Below are 15304 nucleotides of genomic sequence, written 5' to 3' on the forward strand. Positions count from 1 at the left end.
CCACAGTGACCCTGCACCCTCAGCCCCACTGTGACCCTCCACGCTGGGCCCCACAGTGACCCTCCTCCCACAGCCCCACAGTGACCCATGCACCCACAGCCCTATAGACACGCTGTACCCTGATCCCCACAGTGACCCTGCACCCACAGCCCCACAGTGACCCTCCACCCTCAGCCCCACTGTGACCCTCCACCCTGGGCCCCACAGTGAACCTCCACCCTCAGCCTCACAGTGACCCTGCACCCACAGCCCTATAGACACTCTGTACCCTGAGCCCCACAGTGACCCTGCACCCACAGCCCCACAGTGACCCTCCACCATCAGTCCCACAGTGACCCTCCAACCTGGGCCCCACAGTGACCCTCCAACCTCAGCCCCACAGTGACCCTGCTCCCTCAGCCTCACAGTGACCCTGCACCCTCAGCCCCACAGTGACCCTCCACCCTTAGTCCCACAGTGACTCTGCACCCTCAGCACTACAGTGATTCTACACCCTCAGCCCCACAGTGACCCTGCACCCTCAGCCCCACAGTGACCCTCCAACCTCAGCCCCACAGTGACCCTCCACCCTCAGCCCCACAGTGACCCTCCACCCACAGACCCACAGTGACCCTGCACCTACAGCCCCACAGTGACCCTCCACCCTCAGCCCCACAGTGACCTTGCACCCACAGCCCCACAGTGACCCTCCACCCTCAACCCCACAGTGACCCTCCACCCTCAGCCCCACAGTGACCCTCCACCCTCAGCCCCACAGTGACCCTGCACCCTCAGCCCCACAGTGACCCTGCACCCTCAGCCCCACAGTGACCCTGCACCCTCAGCCCCAAGTGACCCTGCACCCTCAGCCCCACTATGACCCTCCACGCTGGGCCCCACAGTGACCCTCCACCCACAGCCCCACAGTGACCCTGCACCCACAGCCCTATAGACACTCTGTACACTGAGCCCCACAGTGACCCTGCACCCACAGCCCCACAGTGACCCTCCACCCTCAGCCCCACTGTGACCCTCCACCCTGGGCCCCACAGTGACCCTCCACCCTCAGCCCCACAGTGACCCTGCACCCACAGCCCAATAGACACTCTGTACCCTGAGCCCCACAGTGACCCTGCACCCACAGCCCCACAGTGACCCTCCACCCTGGGCCCCACAGTGACCCTGCACCCTCAGCCTCAAAGTGACCCTCCACCCTCAGCCCCACAGTGACCCTCCACCCTCAGCCCCACAGTGACCCTCCACCATCAGTCCCACAGTGACCCTCCAACCTGGGCCCGACAGTGATCCTCCACCCTCAGCCCCACAGTGACCCTGCTCCCTCAGCCTCACAGTGAACCTGCACCCTCAGCCCCACAGTGACCCTCCACCCTTAGTCCCACAGTGACTCTGCACCCTCAGCACTACAGTGACTCTACACCCTCAGCCCCACAGTGAATCTGCACCCACAACCCCCAGTGACCCTGCACCCTCAGCCCCACAGTGACCCTGCACCCTCAGTCCCACAGTGACCCTGCACCCTCAGCCCCACAGTGACCCTGCATCCACAGCCCCGCAGTGACCCTCCATCCTCAGTCCCACAGTGAACCTCCAAACTCAGCCCCACAGTGACCCTCCACCCTGGGCTCCACAGTGATCCTCCACCCTGGGCCCCACATTGACACTGCACCCTCAGCCCCACAGTGATACTGCATCCTCAGTCCCACAGTGACCCTCCACCCTGGGCCCCACAGTGACCCTCCACCCTCAGCCCCACAGTGACCCTACACCCTCAGCCCCACAGTGACCCTCCACCCACAGACCCACAGTGACCCTGCACCTACAGCCCCACAGTGACCCTCCACCCTCAGCCCCACAGTGACCCTGCACCCACAGCCCCACAGTGACCCTCCACCCTCAACCCCACAGTGACCCTCCACCCTCAGCCCCACAGTGACCCTCCACCCTCAGCCCCACAGTGACCCTGCACCCTCAGCCCCACAGTGACCCTGCACCCTCAGCCCCACAGTGACCCTGCACCCTCAGCCCCACAGTGACCCTGCACCCTCAGCCCCACTATGACCCTCCACGCTGGGCCCCACAGTGACCCTCCACCCACAGCCCCACAGTGACCCTGCACCCACAGCCCTATAGACACTCTGTACACTGAGCCCCACAGTGACCCTGCACCCACAGCCCCACAGAGACCCTCCACCCTCAGCCCCACTGTGACCCTCCACCCTGGGCCCCACAGTGACCCTCCACCCTCAGCCCCACAGTGACCCTGCACCCACAGCCCAATAGACACTCTGTACCCTGAGCCCCACAGTGACCCTGCACCCACAGCCCCACAGTGACCCTCCACCCTGGGCCCCACAGTGACCCTGCACCCTCAGCCTCAAAGTGACCCTCCACCCTCAGCCCCACAGTGACCCTCCACCCTCAGCCCCACAGTGACCCTCCACCATCAGTCCCACAGTGACCCTCCAACCTGGGCCCGACAGTGATCCTCCACCCTCAGCCCCACAGTGACCCTGCTCCCTCAGCCTCACAGTGAACCTGCACCCTCAGCCCCACAGTGACCCTCCACCCTTAGTCCCACAGTGACTCTGCACCCTCAGCACTACAGTGACTCTACACCCTCAGCCCCACAGTGAATCTGCACCCACAACCCCCAGTGACCCTGCACCCTCAGCCCCACAGTGACCCTGCACCCTCAGTCCCACAGTGACCCTGCACCCTCAGCCCCACAGTGACCCTGCATCCACAGCCCCGCAGTGACCCTCCATCCTCAGTCCCACAGTGAACCTCCAAACTCAGCCCCACAGTGACCCTCCACCCTGGGCTCCACAGTGATCCTCCACCCTGGGCCCCACATTGACACTGCACCCTCAGCCCCACAGTGATACTGCATCCTCAGTCCCACAGTGACCCTCCACCCTGGGCCCCACAGTGACCCTCCACCCTCAGCCCCACAGTGACCCTACACCCTCAGCCCCACAGTGACCCTCCACTCACAGCCCCACAGTGACTCTCCACCCTCAGCCCCAGAGTGACCCTCCACCCTCAGCCCCACAGTGACCTTCCACCCTCAGCCCCACAGTGACCCCCCACCCACAGCCCCACAGTGACCCTCCACCATCAGTCCCACAGTGACCCTCCAACCTGGGCCCCACAGTGACCCTCCACCCTCAGCCCCACAGTGACCCTGCTCCCTCAGCCTCACAGTGACCCTGCACCCTCAGCCCCACAGTGACCCTGCACCCTCTGCCCCACAGTGACCCTGCACCCTCAGCCCCAAAGTAACCCTGCACCCTCAGCCCCACAGTGACCCTGCACCCTCAGCCCCACAGTGACCCTCCACCCTCAGCCCCACAGTGACCCTGCTCCCTCAGCCTCACAGTGACCCTGCACCCTCAGCCCCACAGTGACCCTGCACCCTCAGCCCCACAGTGACCCTGCACCCTCAGCCCCACAGTGACCCTGCATCCACAGCCCCACAGTGACCCTGCACCCACAGCCCCACAGTAACCTTCCACCCACAGCCCCACCTGACCCTGAACCCTGGGCCCCACAGTGACTGTGCAACCTCAATCCCACAGTGACCCTCCACCCTCAGCCCCACTTGACTGTGCAACCTCAGCCCCACAGTGACCATCCACCCTGGGCCCCACATTGAACATGCACCCTCAGCCCCACAGTGACCCTGCACCCTCAGCCCCACAGTGACCCTCCACCCACAGCCCCACAGTGACCCTGCACCCACAGCCCCACAGTGACCCTGTACCCACAGCCCCACAGTGACCCTGCACCCACAGCCCCACAGTGTCCCTGCACCCACAGCCCCACAGTGACCCTGCACCCTGTGCCCCAGAGTGACTGTGCACGCTCAGCCCCACCGTGACCCTCCACCCTCAGCCCCAGAGTGAACCTCCACCCTCAGTCCCACAGTGACCCTGCACCCTGAGCCCCACAGTGACCCTCGACCGCACAGTGCCCTGCACCCTGAGCCCCACAGTGACCCTGCACCCTGAGCCCCACAGTGACCCTGCACCCTCAGCCCCAAAGTGACCCTCCACCCTCAGCCCCACAGTGACCCTCCACCCTCAGCCCCACAGTGACCCTCCACCCTGGGCCCCACAGTGACCCTCCACCCTGGGCCCCACAGTGACCCTCCACACTGGGTCCCACAGTGACCCTCCACCCTGGGCCCCACAGTGACCCTCCAACCTCAGTCCCACAGTGACCCTCCAACCTCAGCCCCACAGTGACCCTGCACCCTCAGCCCCACAGTGACCCTCCACCCACAGCCCCACAGCGACCCTCCAACCACAGCTCCAGTGACCCTGCACCCACAGCCGCACAGTGACACTGCACTCTGAGCCCCACAGTGACCCTCCACCCTCAGCCCCACAGTGACCCTCCACCCACAGTCCCACAGTGACCCTGCACCCACAGCCCCACAGTGACCCTGCACCCTGAGCCCCACAGTGACCCTCCACCCTCAGTCCCACAGTGACCCTCAGCCCAACAGTGACCCTGCACCCTGTGCCCCAAAGTGACCCTCCATCCTCAGTCCCACAGCGACCCTCCACCCACAGCCCCACAGTGACCCTCCATCCTCAGTCCCGCAGCGACCCTCCACCCACAGCTCCACAGTGACCCTGCACCCTGAGCCCCACAGTGACCCTCCACCCTCAGCCCCAGAGTGACCATTCACCCTCAGCCCCACTGTGACCCTCCACCCTCAGCCCCACAGTGAACTCCACCCTGAGCCCCACAGCGACCCTGCACCATCAGCCCCACAGTGACTCTGAACCCTCAGCCCCACTGTGACCCTCAGCCCCACAGTGACCCTCAGCCCCACAGTGACCCTCCACCCTCAGCCCCACAGTGACCCTCCACCCTGGACCCCACAGTGACCCTGCACCCTCAGTCCCACAGTGACCCTGCACCCTGAGCCCCACAATGACCCTGCGCCCTCAGCCCCACGGTGAGCTTCGACCCTCAGCCCCACAGTGACTCTGCGTCCTCAGTCCCACAGTGACCCTCCATCCTCAGTCCCACAGTGACCCTCCAACCTGAGCCCCACAGTGACCCTCCACCCTGGGCTCCACAGTGATCCTCCACCCTGGGCCCCACAGTGAGACTGCACCCTCAGCCCCACAGTGATACTGCACCCTCAGTCCCACAGTGACCCTCCACCCTGAGCCCCACAGTGACCCTCCACCCTGGGCCCCACAGTGACCCTCCACCCTCAGCCCCACAGTGACCCGACACCCTCAGCCCCACAGTGACCCTCCACCCTCAGCCCCACAGTGACCCTCCACCCTCAGCCCCAGAATGACCCTCCACCCTCAGCCCAACAGTGACCCTCCACCCTCAACCCCACAGTGACCCTCCAACCACAGACCCACAGTGACCCTGCACCCACAGACCCACAGTGACCCTCCACCCTCAACCCCACAGTGACCTGCACCCACAGCCCCACAGTGACCCTCCACCCTCAGCCCCACAGTGACCCTGCACCCTCAGCCCCACTGTGACCCTCCACGCTGGGCCCCACAGTGACCCTCCTCCCACAGCCCCACAGTGACCCATGCACCCACAGCCCTATAGACACGCTGTACCCTGATCCCCACAGTGACCCTGCACCCACAGCCCCACAGTGACCCTCCACCCTCAGCCCCACTGTGACCCTCCACCCTGGGCCCCACAGTGAACCTCCACCCTCAGCCTCACAGTGACCCTGCACCTACAGCCCTATAGACACTCTGTACCCTGAGCCCCACAGTGACCCTGCACCCACAGCCCCACAGTGACCCTCCACCATCAGTCCCACAGTGACCCTCCAACCTGGGCCCCACAGTGACCCTCCAACCTCAGCCCCACAGTGACCCTGCTCCCTCAGCCTCACAGTGACCCTGCTCCCTCAGCCTCACAGTGACTCTGCACCCTCAGCACTACAGTGATTCTACACCCTCAGCCCCACAGTGACCCTGCACCCACAGCCCCCAGTGACCCTGCACCCTCAGCCCCACAGTGACCCTCCACCCACAGCCCCACAGTGAACCTGCACCCTCAGCCCCACAGTGACCCTGCACCCATAGCCCCACAGTGACCCTGTACCCACAGCCCCACAGTGACCCTGCACCCACAGCCCCACAGTGTCCCTGCACCCACAGCCCCACAGTGACTTTCCACCCACAGCCCCACAGTGACCCTGCACCCTGGGCCCCACAGTGACTGTGCACCCTCAGCCCCACAGTGACCCTCCAACCTCAGCCCCACAGTGACTTTCCACCCACAGCCCCACAGTGACCCTCCACCCTGGGCCCCACAGTGACACTGCACCCTCAGCCCCACAATGATACTGCACCCTCAGTCCCACAGTGAACCTCCACCCTGAGCCCCACAGTGACCCTCCACCCTGGGCCCCACAGTGACCCTCCACCCTCAGCCCCACAGTGACCCTACACCCTCAGCACCACAGTGACCCTCCACCCTCAGCCCCACAGTGACCCTCCACCCTCAGCCCCACAGTGACCCTCCAACCTCAGCCCCACAGTGACCCTCCACCCTCAGCCCCACAGTGACCCTCCACCCACAGACCCACAGTGACCCTGCACCTACAGCCCCACAGTGACCCTCCACCCTCAGCCCCACAGTGACCCTGCACCCACAGCCCCACAGTGACCCTCCACCCTCAACCCCACAGTGACCCTGCACCCACAGCCCCACAGTGACCCTCCACCCTCAGCCCCACAGTGACCTGCACCCTCAGCCCCACAGTGACCCTGCACCCACAGCCTCACAGTGACCCTGTACCCACAGCCCCACAGTGACCCTGCACCCACAGCCCCACAGTGTCCCTGCACCCTGAGCCCCACAGTGACCCTCCACCATGGGCCCCACAGTGACTGCACCCTCAGCCCCACAGTGACCCTCCAACCTCAGCCCCAGAGTGACCCTCCACCCTCAGTCCCACAGTGACCCTACACCCTGAGCCCCACAGTGACCCTCCACCCACAGCCCCACAGTGACCCTGCACCCACAGCCCCACAGTGACCCTCCACCCTGGGCCCCACAGAGACCCTCCACCCTGGGCCCCACAGTGACCCTCCACCCTGGGCCCCACAGTGACCCTCCACACTGGGTCCCACAGTGACCCTCCACCCTGGGCCCCACAGTGACCTTCCAAATTCAGTCCCACAGTGACCCTCCAATCTCAGCCCCACAGTGACTGTGCACCCTCAGTCCCACAGTGACCCTCCACCCACAGCCGCACAGTGACACTGCACCCTGAGCCCCACAGTGACCCTCCACCCTCAGCCCCACAGTGACCCTGCACCCTGAGCCCCACAGTGACCCTCCACCCTCAGTCCCACAGTGACCCTCAGCCCAACAGTGACCCTGCACCCTGTGCCCCACAGTGACCCTCCATCCTCAGTCCCACAGCGACCCTCCACCCACAGCCCCACAGTGACCCTGCACCCACAGCCCCACAGTGACCCTCCACCCTCAGCCCCACAGTGACCCTCCACCCTCAGCCCCACAGTGACCCTCCACCCTCAGCCCCACAGTGACCCTCCACCCTGGACCCCACATGGACCCTGCACCCTCAGTCCCACAGTGACCCTCCACCCTGGACCCCACATGGACCCTGCACCCTCAGTCCCACAGTGACCCTCCACCCTGAGCCCCACAATGACTCTGCGCCCTCAGCCCCACAGTGACCCTCCACCCTGGGCCCCACAGTGACCCTGCACCCTCAGTCCCACAGTGACCCTGCACCCTCAGCCCCACAGTGACACTGCACCCTCAGCCCCACAGTGACCCTGCACCCTCAGCCTCACAGTGACCCTGCACCCTCAGCCTCACAGTGACCCTGCACCCTCAGCCCCACAGTGACCCTGCACCCTCAGCCTCACAGTGACCCTGCACCCTCAGCCCCACAGCGACCCTGCACCCTCAGCCCCACAGTGACCCTGCACCCTCAGCCTCACAGTGACCCTGCACCCTCAGCCCCACAGTGACCCCGCATCCACAGCCCCACAGTGACCCTCCACCCACAGCCCCACAGTGACCCTGAACACTGGGCCCCACAGTGACTGTGCACCCACAATCCCACAGTGACATTCCACCCTCAGCCCCACTTGACTGTGCAACCTCAGCCCCACAGTGACCATCCACCCTGGGCCCCACAGTGAACATGCACCCTCAGCCCCACAGTGACCCTGCACCCTCAGCCCCACAGTGACCCTCCACCCACAGCCCCACAGTGAACCTGCACCCTCAGCCCCACAGTGACCCTGCACCCACAGTCCCACAGTGACCCTCCACTCACAGCCCCACAGTGAACCTGCACCCTCAGCCCCACAGTGACCCTGCACCCTCAGCCGCACAGTGACCCTGCACCCTCAGCCTCACAGTGACCCTGCACCCTCAGCCTCACAGTGACCCTGCACCCTCAGCCCCACAGTGACCCTGCACCCTCAGCCTCACAGTGACCCTGCACCCTCAGCCCCACAGTGACCCTGCACCCTCAGCCCCACAGTGACCCTGCACCCTCAGCCTCACAGTGACCCTGCACCCTCAGCCCCACAGTGACCCCGCATCCACAGCCCCACAGTGACCCTCCACCCACAGCCCCACAGTGACCCTGAACCCTGGGCCCCACAGTGACTGTGCACCCTCAATCCCACAGTGACATTCCACCCTCAGCCCCACTTGACTGTGCAACCTCAGCCCCACAGTGACCATCCACCCTGGGCCCCACAGTGAACATGCACCCTCAGCCCCACAGTGACCCTGCACCCTCAGCCCCACAGTGACCCTGCACCCACAGTCCCACAGTGACCCTCCACTCACAGCCCCACAGTGACCCTGCACCCAATACAATACAATACAAATCGCTTTATTGGCATGATAAGGTACATCTTATGTTGCCAAAGCATCAAAATACATTTATGGTTGAACACATAAACGCGGTTCCATTCATACAGTGTATAAACAGGTATATCCCTGAGTTTATAAATATACATTCGCCTTGTTTATATATACTCTTGTCTCAGTTTACTGGTTGTCCCTCTGTTCATGGCAAGCTGTAACATAGTGTGCCGCCAGTGTTACACAGCTTCTCTCCTCCCCCAGTAGGAATGGGAGTTTTTGGTTGTCAGTCAGATTTCTGAATTCAGGGCATATTTGTGAGAATTTTTGGTAGAAATTCTCTCTGATGCCCTGATATTTTCCACAGGCTGTGAGGAAGTGCATCTCTGTCTCAACTACTCCCTGACTGCAGTGAGAGCATATCCTGTCTTCTCTTGGCAGCCTGGTCTGCCTGTGTCTGCCTTTTTCGATCGCTAGGCTATGTTCGCTAAGTCTGTACCTTGTCAAGGTTCTTCTCAGTTTGTTATCCTTTACCATGGTCAGGTAATCAGCTATGTTGTATTGTCTGTTTAGGGCCAAGTAGCAATTGAGTTTGCTTTGGGTTTTTGTTGTTTCTGCCCAATATGACAGATATTTTTCCTTTTGCTTAGCGACGATTGTGTTGGGTCGAATTCTTTGTGTTACCCTGTCACTGTCCTGGGACTGGTTATTGTTAGTATTGTTATTAGTTACTTTATTGAGTCCCAGGACTAGTTGACTGAGGGTATTCTTCTTTATGGTCAGCTCTTGGCATTTCAGGGCGTCGTAGTGATAGCATTGGGGGTTGCTCATTTGTAGGTGATTCCAAAATTTGGTGGCTCTTTTTTGGATAGTGATTATTAATGGGTATTGGCCTAGTTCCGCCCTGCATGCGTTGTTTACTGTTTTCCTTTGAGTCCGGAGGATACTTTTACAGAATTCCGCATGTAGGATCTCAATTGGGTGTTTGTCCCATTTTGCAAAATCTTGTTGTGTTAGTGGTCCCCAGACCTCACTGCCATAGAGTGCAATTGGTTCAATTACTGATTTGAAAATTTTGAGCCAAATGCTAATTGGGATTTCTATTTGGATTGATTTTTTGATGGCATAGAAAGCCCTTCTTGCTTTCTCTTTCAGTTCATTCACAGCCAGTTTGAAGTTTCCCGTAGAACTGATTTTTAAGCCCAAGTATGTGTAGTGAGTGGTTTGTTCAATTTTGGTTGTTCCTACTGTGAAATTTATTGTGGGTCCATGTTGTTTGGATCTTTGCTGGAACACAAGGACTTTGGTTTTTTGGGGATTTATCGTCAGGGCCCAAGTCTGGCAGTACGACTCCAGCAGGTCCAGGTTCTGCTGTAGACCCTCCTTAGTTGGTGACAGCAGAACCAGGTCGTCGGCATAGAGGAGGAATTTAACCTTGGATTCATATAGGGTGAGGCCGGGTGCTGTAGATTGTTCAAGTAGTTTTGCCAATCCATTAATGTAAATATTAAAGAGTGTCGGTGAGATTGGCGAGCCCTGCGTCACCCCCCGCCCCTGTGGGAAGTATTTTGTTTGTTTGTCTCCAATTTTAACTGCACATTTATTGTTTGTATACATTGATTTAATTACATCATATGTTTTCCCTCCTACCCCGCTTTCGATAAGTTTCAGGAATAAACCGTCATGCCAGATGGAGTCGAAAGCCTTCTGGAAATCTACAAAGCATGCGTAGATTTTGCTTTTGTTATGGTGAACGTGTTTGTCAATTAGGGTCTGTAGGGTGAAGATATGATCGGATGTTCTATAGTTTGGCAGGAATCCAATTTGGCTTTTACTCAAGACATTGTGCTCTTCAAGGAAGTTTATAAGTCTTTTGTTTATGATGCTACAGAATACCTTCCCCAGGTTACTGTTTACACAGATGCCTCGATAGTTGTTTGGGTCGATTTTGTCCCCACTTTTGTATATGGGTGTTATGAGTCCTTTGTTCCAGATGTCAGGGAAATAACCGACACTCAGAACCAAGTTGAATGGTTTTAGGATAGCCAGTTTCAGTTTGTCGTCTGCGTGTTTAATCATCTCGTTTAGTATGCCGTCTGTCCCGCAAGCTTTTCCTGGTCGCAGGTCCTTGAGTTTTTCAAGAAGTTCTTTTTCTGTTATTATGGCGTCTAGCGGGTTTTGGTTATCTTTTATGGCCATTTCAAGCTTTTCTAGTTTTTTGCGTATTTGGTGTTGCTCTGTTCTTAGTGTGTTTTTCTGGTATAATTTTTCAAAGTGGTTTACCCATGTGTCCCCATTTTGAATGGACAAATCGTCGTGTTGTTTTTTGTGTAGTGTTTTCAAGTTGTCCCAGAAACAATTCGACTCAATGGATTCCTCCATGGAGCTGAGTGTATTCTTAATAAATTGCTCTTTTTTGGTCCTGAGTGTGTTTCTGTATTGTGTTAGCGTCTGACAATAAGTAAGGCGTAATTCCTCGTTTTCTGGATGTCTGTGTTTTTGGTTTGATAGTTTTCTAAGTTTTTTCCTCATGTTATGGCAATCATGGTCAAACCATTTTTCATAGTTTTTTGTTTTGGGTTTGTTCTTGCGAGCTTTCAAGTTTGCATTTGTTGCCAAATTATCAAAAATATTGTTTAGTTTACTAACTGCCCGGTTTACGTCTTCTTTATTGTGGGTGTATATGTTATCCAGAAAGGTGTCTAAGAGAGCTTGAGTTGATGCATTGCTAATTGTTTTCTGGTATTTTTCCGTGTCATTTTTGGCCCATCTGTACGATGGCCCACAGCCCCACATTGACCTTCCACCCACAGCCCCACAGTGACCCTGCACCCTGGGCCCCACAGTGACTGTGCACCCTCAGCCCCACAGTGACCCTCAACCCTCAGCCCCAGAGTGACCCTCCACCCTCAGTCCCACAGTGACCCTGCACCCTGAGCCCCACAGTGATACTCGACCGCACAGTGACCTGCACCCTGAGCCCCACAGTGACCCTGCAGCCTGAGCCCCACAGTGACCCTGCACCCCCAGCCCCAAAGTGACCCTCCACCCTCAGCCCCACAGTGACCCTCCACCCTCAGCCCCACAGTGACCCTGCACCCTCAGTCACACAGTGACCCTCCACTCTCAGCCCCACAGTGAACCTGCACCCTCAGCCCCACAGTGAACCTGCACCCTCAGCCCCACAGTGACACTCGACCCTCAGCCACGCAGTGACCCTCCACCCTAGGCCCCACAGTGACCCTCCACCCTAGGCCCCACAGTGACCCTCCACCCTGGGCCCCATAGTGACCCTCCGCCCTCCACCCTCAGCCCCAAAGTGACTGTGCACCCTCAGCCCCACAGTGACCCTCCACCCACAGCCCCACAGTGACCCTGCACCCACAGCCCCACAGTGACCCTCCACCCTCAGCCCCAAAGTGACCCTCCACCCACAGCCCCACAGTGACCCTGCACCCACAGCTCCACAGTGACCCTTCACCCTGAGCCCCACAGTGACCCTCCACCCTCAGTCCCACAGTGACCCACAGCCCCAGAGTGACCCTGCACCCTCAGCCCCACAGTGACCCTCCACCCTCAGCCCCACAGTGACCCTCCACCCTCAGCCCCACAGTGACCCTCCACCCTGGGCCCCACAGTGACCCTGCACCCTCAGTCCCACAGTGACCCTGCACCCTGAGCCCCACAATGACCCTGTGCCCTCAGCCCCACAGTGAGCTTCGACCCTCAGCCCCGCAGTGACCCTCCATCCTCAGTCCCACAGTGACCCTCCACCCTGGGCTCCACAGTGATCCTCCACCCTGGGCCCCACAGTGACACTGCACCCTCAGCCCCACAGTGATACTGCACCCTCAGTCCCACAGTGACCCTCCACCCTGAGCCCCACAGTGACACTCCACCCTGAGCCCCACAGTGACCCTCCACCCTCAGCCCCACAGTGACCCTACACCCTCAGCCCCACAGAGACCCTCCACCCTCAGCCCCACAGTGACCCTCCACCCTCAGCCCCAGAGTGACCCTCCACCCTCAGCCACACAGTGACCTTCCACCCTCAGCCCCACAGTGACCCTCCACCCTGGGCCCCATAGTGACCCTCCGCCCTCAGTCCCACAGTGTCCCTCCACCCTCAGCCCCAAAGTGACTGTGCACCCTCAGCCCCACAGTGACCCTCCACCCACAGCCCCACAGTGACCCTGCACCCACAGCCCCACAGTGACCCTCCACCCTCAGCCCCAAAGTGACCCTCCACCCACAGCCCCACAGTGACCCTGCACCCACAGCTCCACAGTGACCCTTCACCCTGAGCCCCACAGTGACCCTCCACCCTCAGTCCCACAGTGACCCACAGCCCCAGAGTGACCCTGCACCCTCAGCCCCACAGTGACCCTCCACCCTCAGCCCCACAGTGACCCTCCACCCTCAGCCCCACAGTGACCCTCCACCCTGGGCCCCACAGTGACCCTGCACCCTCAGTCCCACAGTGACCCTGCACCCTGACCCCCACAATGACCCTGTGCCCTCAGCCCCACAGTGAGCTTCGACCCTCAGCCCCGCAGTGACCCTCCATCCTCAGTCCCACAGTGACCCTCCACCCTGGGCTCCACAGTGATCCTCCACCCTGGGCCCCACAGTGACACTGCACCCTCAGCCCCACAGTGATACTGCACCCTCAGTCCCACAGTGACCCTCCACCCTGAGCCCCACAGTGACCCTCCACCCTGAGCCCCACAGTGACCCTCCACCCTCAGCCCCACAGTGACCCTACACCCTCAGCCCCACAGAGACCCTCCACCCTCAGCCCCACAGTGACCCTCCACCCTCAGCCCCAGAGTGACCCTCCACCCTCAGCCACAGAGTGACCTTCCACCCTCAGCCCCACAGTGACCCTCCACCCACAGACCCACAGTGACCCTGCACCCACAGCCCCACAGTGACCCTCCACCCTCAGCCCCACAGTGACCCTGCACCCACAGCCCCACAGTGACCCTCCACCCTCAACCCCACAGTGACCTGCACCCACAGCCCCACAGTGACCCTCCACCCTCAGCCCCACAGTGACACTGCACCCTCAGCCCCACAGTGACCCTGCACCCTCAGCCCCACTGTGACCCTCCACGCTGGGCCCCACAGTGACCCTCCACCCACAGCCCCACGGTGACCCTGCACCCACAGCCCTATACACACTCTGTACCCTGAGCCCCACAGTGACCCTGCACCCACAGCCCCACAGTGACCCTCCAACCTCAGCCCCACTGTGACCCTCCAACCTGGGCCCCACAGTGACCCTCCACCCTCAGCCCCACAGTGACCCTGCACCCACAGCCCTATAGACACTCTGTACCCTGAGCCCCACAGTGACCCTGCACCCACAGCCCCACAGTGACCCTCCACCATCAGTCCCACAGTGACCCTCCAACCTGGGCGCCACAGTGACCCTCCAACCTCAGCCCCACAGTGACACTGCTCCCTCAGCCTCACAGTGACCCTGCACCCTCAGCCCCACAGTGACCCTCCACCCACAGCCCCCAGTGACCCTGCACCCTCAGCCCCACAGTGACCCTGCACCCACAGCCCCCAGTGACCCTGCACCCTCAGCCCCACAGTGACCCTGCACCCTCAGCCCCACAGTGACCCTGCACCCTCAGCCCCACAGTGACCCTGCACCCACAGCCCCACAGTGACCTTCCACCCACAGCCCCACAGTGACCCTGAACCCTGGGCCCCACAGTGAATGTGCGCCCTCAATCCCACAGTGATCCTCCACCCTCAGCCCCACTTGACTGTGCAACCTCAGCCCCACAGTGACCATCCACCCTCAGCCCCACAGTGACCCTCCACCCACAGCCCCACAGTGACCCTGCACCCTCAGCCCCAAAGTGACCCTGCACCCACAGCCCCACAGTGACCAGGCACCCACAGCCCCACAGTGACCCTGTACCCACAGCCCCACAGTGACCCTGCACCCACAGCCCCAGTGTCCCTGCACCCTGGGCCCCACAGTGACTGTGCACCCTCAGCCCCACAGTGACCCTCCACCCTCAGCCCCAGAGTGACCCTCCACCCTCAGTCCCACAGTGACCCTGCACCCTGAGCCCCACAGTGACCCTCGACCGCACAGTGACCTGCACCCTGAGCCCCACAGTGACCCTGCAGCCTGAGCCCCACAGTTACCCTGCACCCAGAGCCCCACAGTGACCCTGCACCCTGAGCCCCAAAGTGACCCTACACCCTCAGCCCCACAGTGACCCTCCACACTCAGCCCCACAGTGACCCTGCACCCTCAGCCCAACAGTGACCCTGCACCCTCAGCCCCACAGTGACACTCGACCCTCAGTCACACATTGACCCTCCACCCTGGGCCCCACAGTGACCCTCCACCCTGGGCCCCACAGTGACCCTCCACCCTGGGCCCCACAGTGACCCTCCACCCTCAGTTCCA

The sequence above is a fragment of the Somniosus microcephalus genome, chromosome 3, assembly GCF_052327205.1.
Source record: "Somniosus microcephalus isolate GS21.2 chromosome 3, FLI_Smic_1.0, whole genome shotgun sequence".
Classification (NCBI taxonomy): domain Eukaryota; kingdom Metazoa; phylum Chordata; class Chondrichthyes; order Squaliformes; family Somniosidae; genus Somniosus; species Somniosus microcephalus.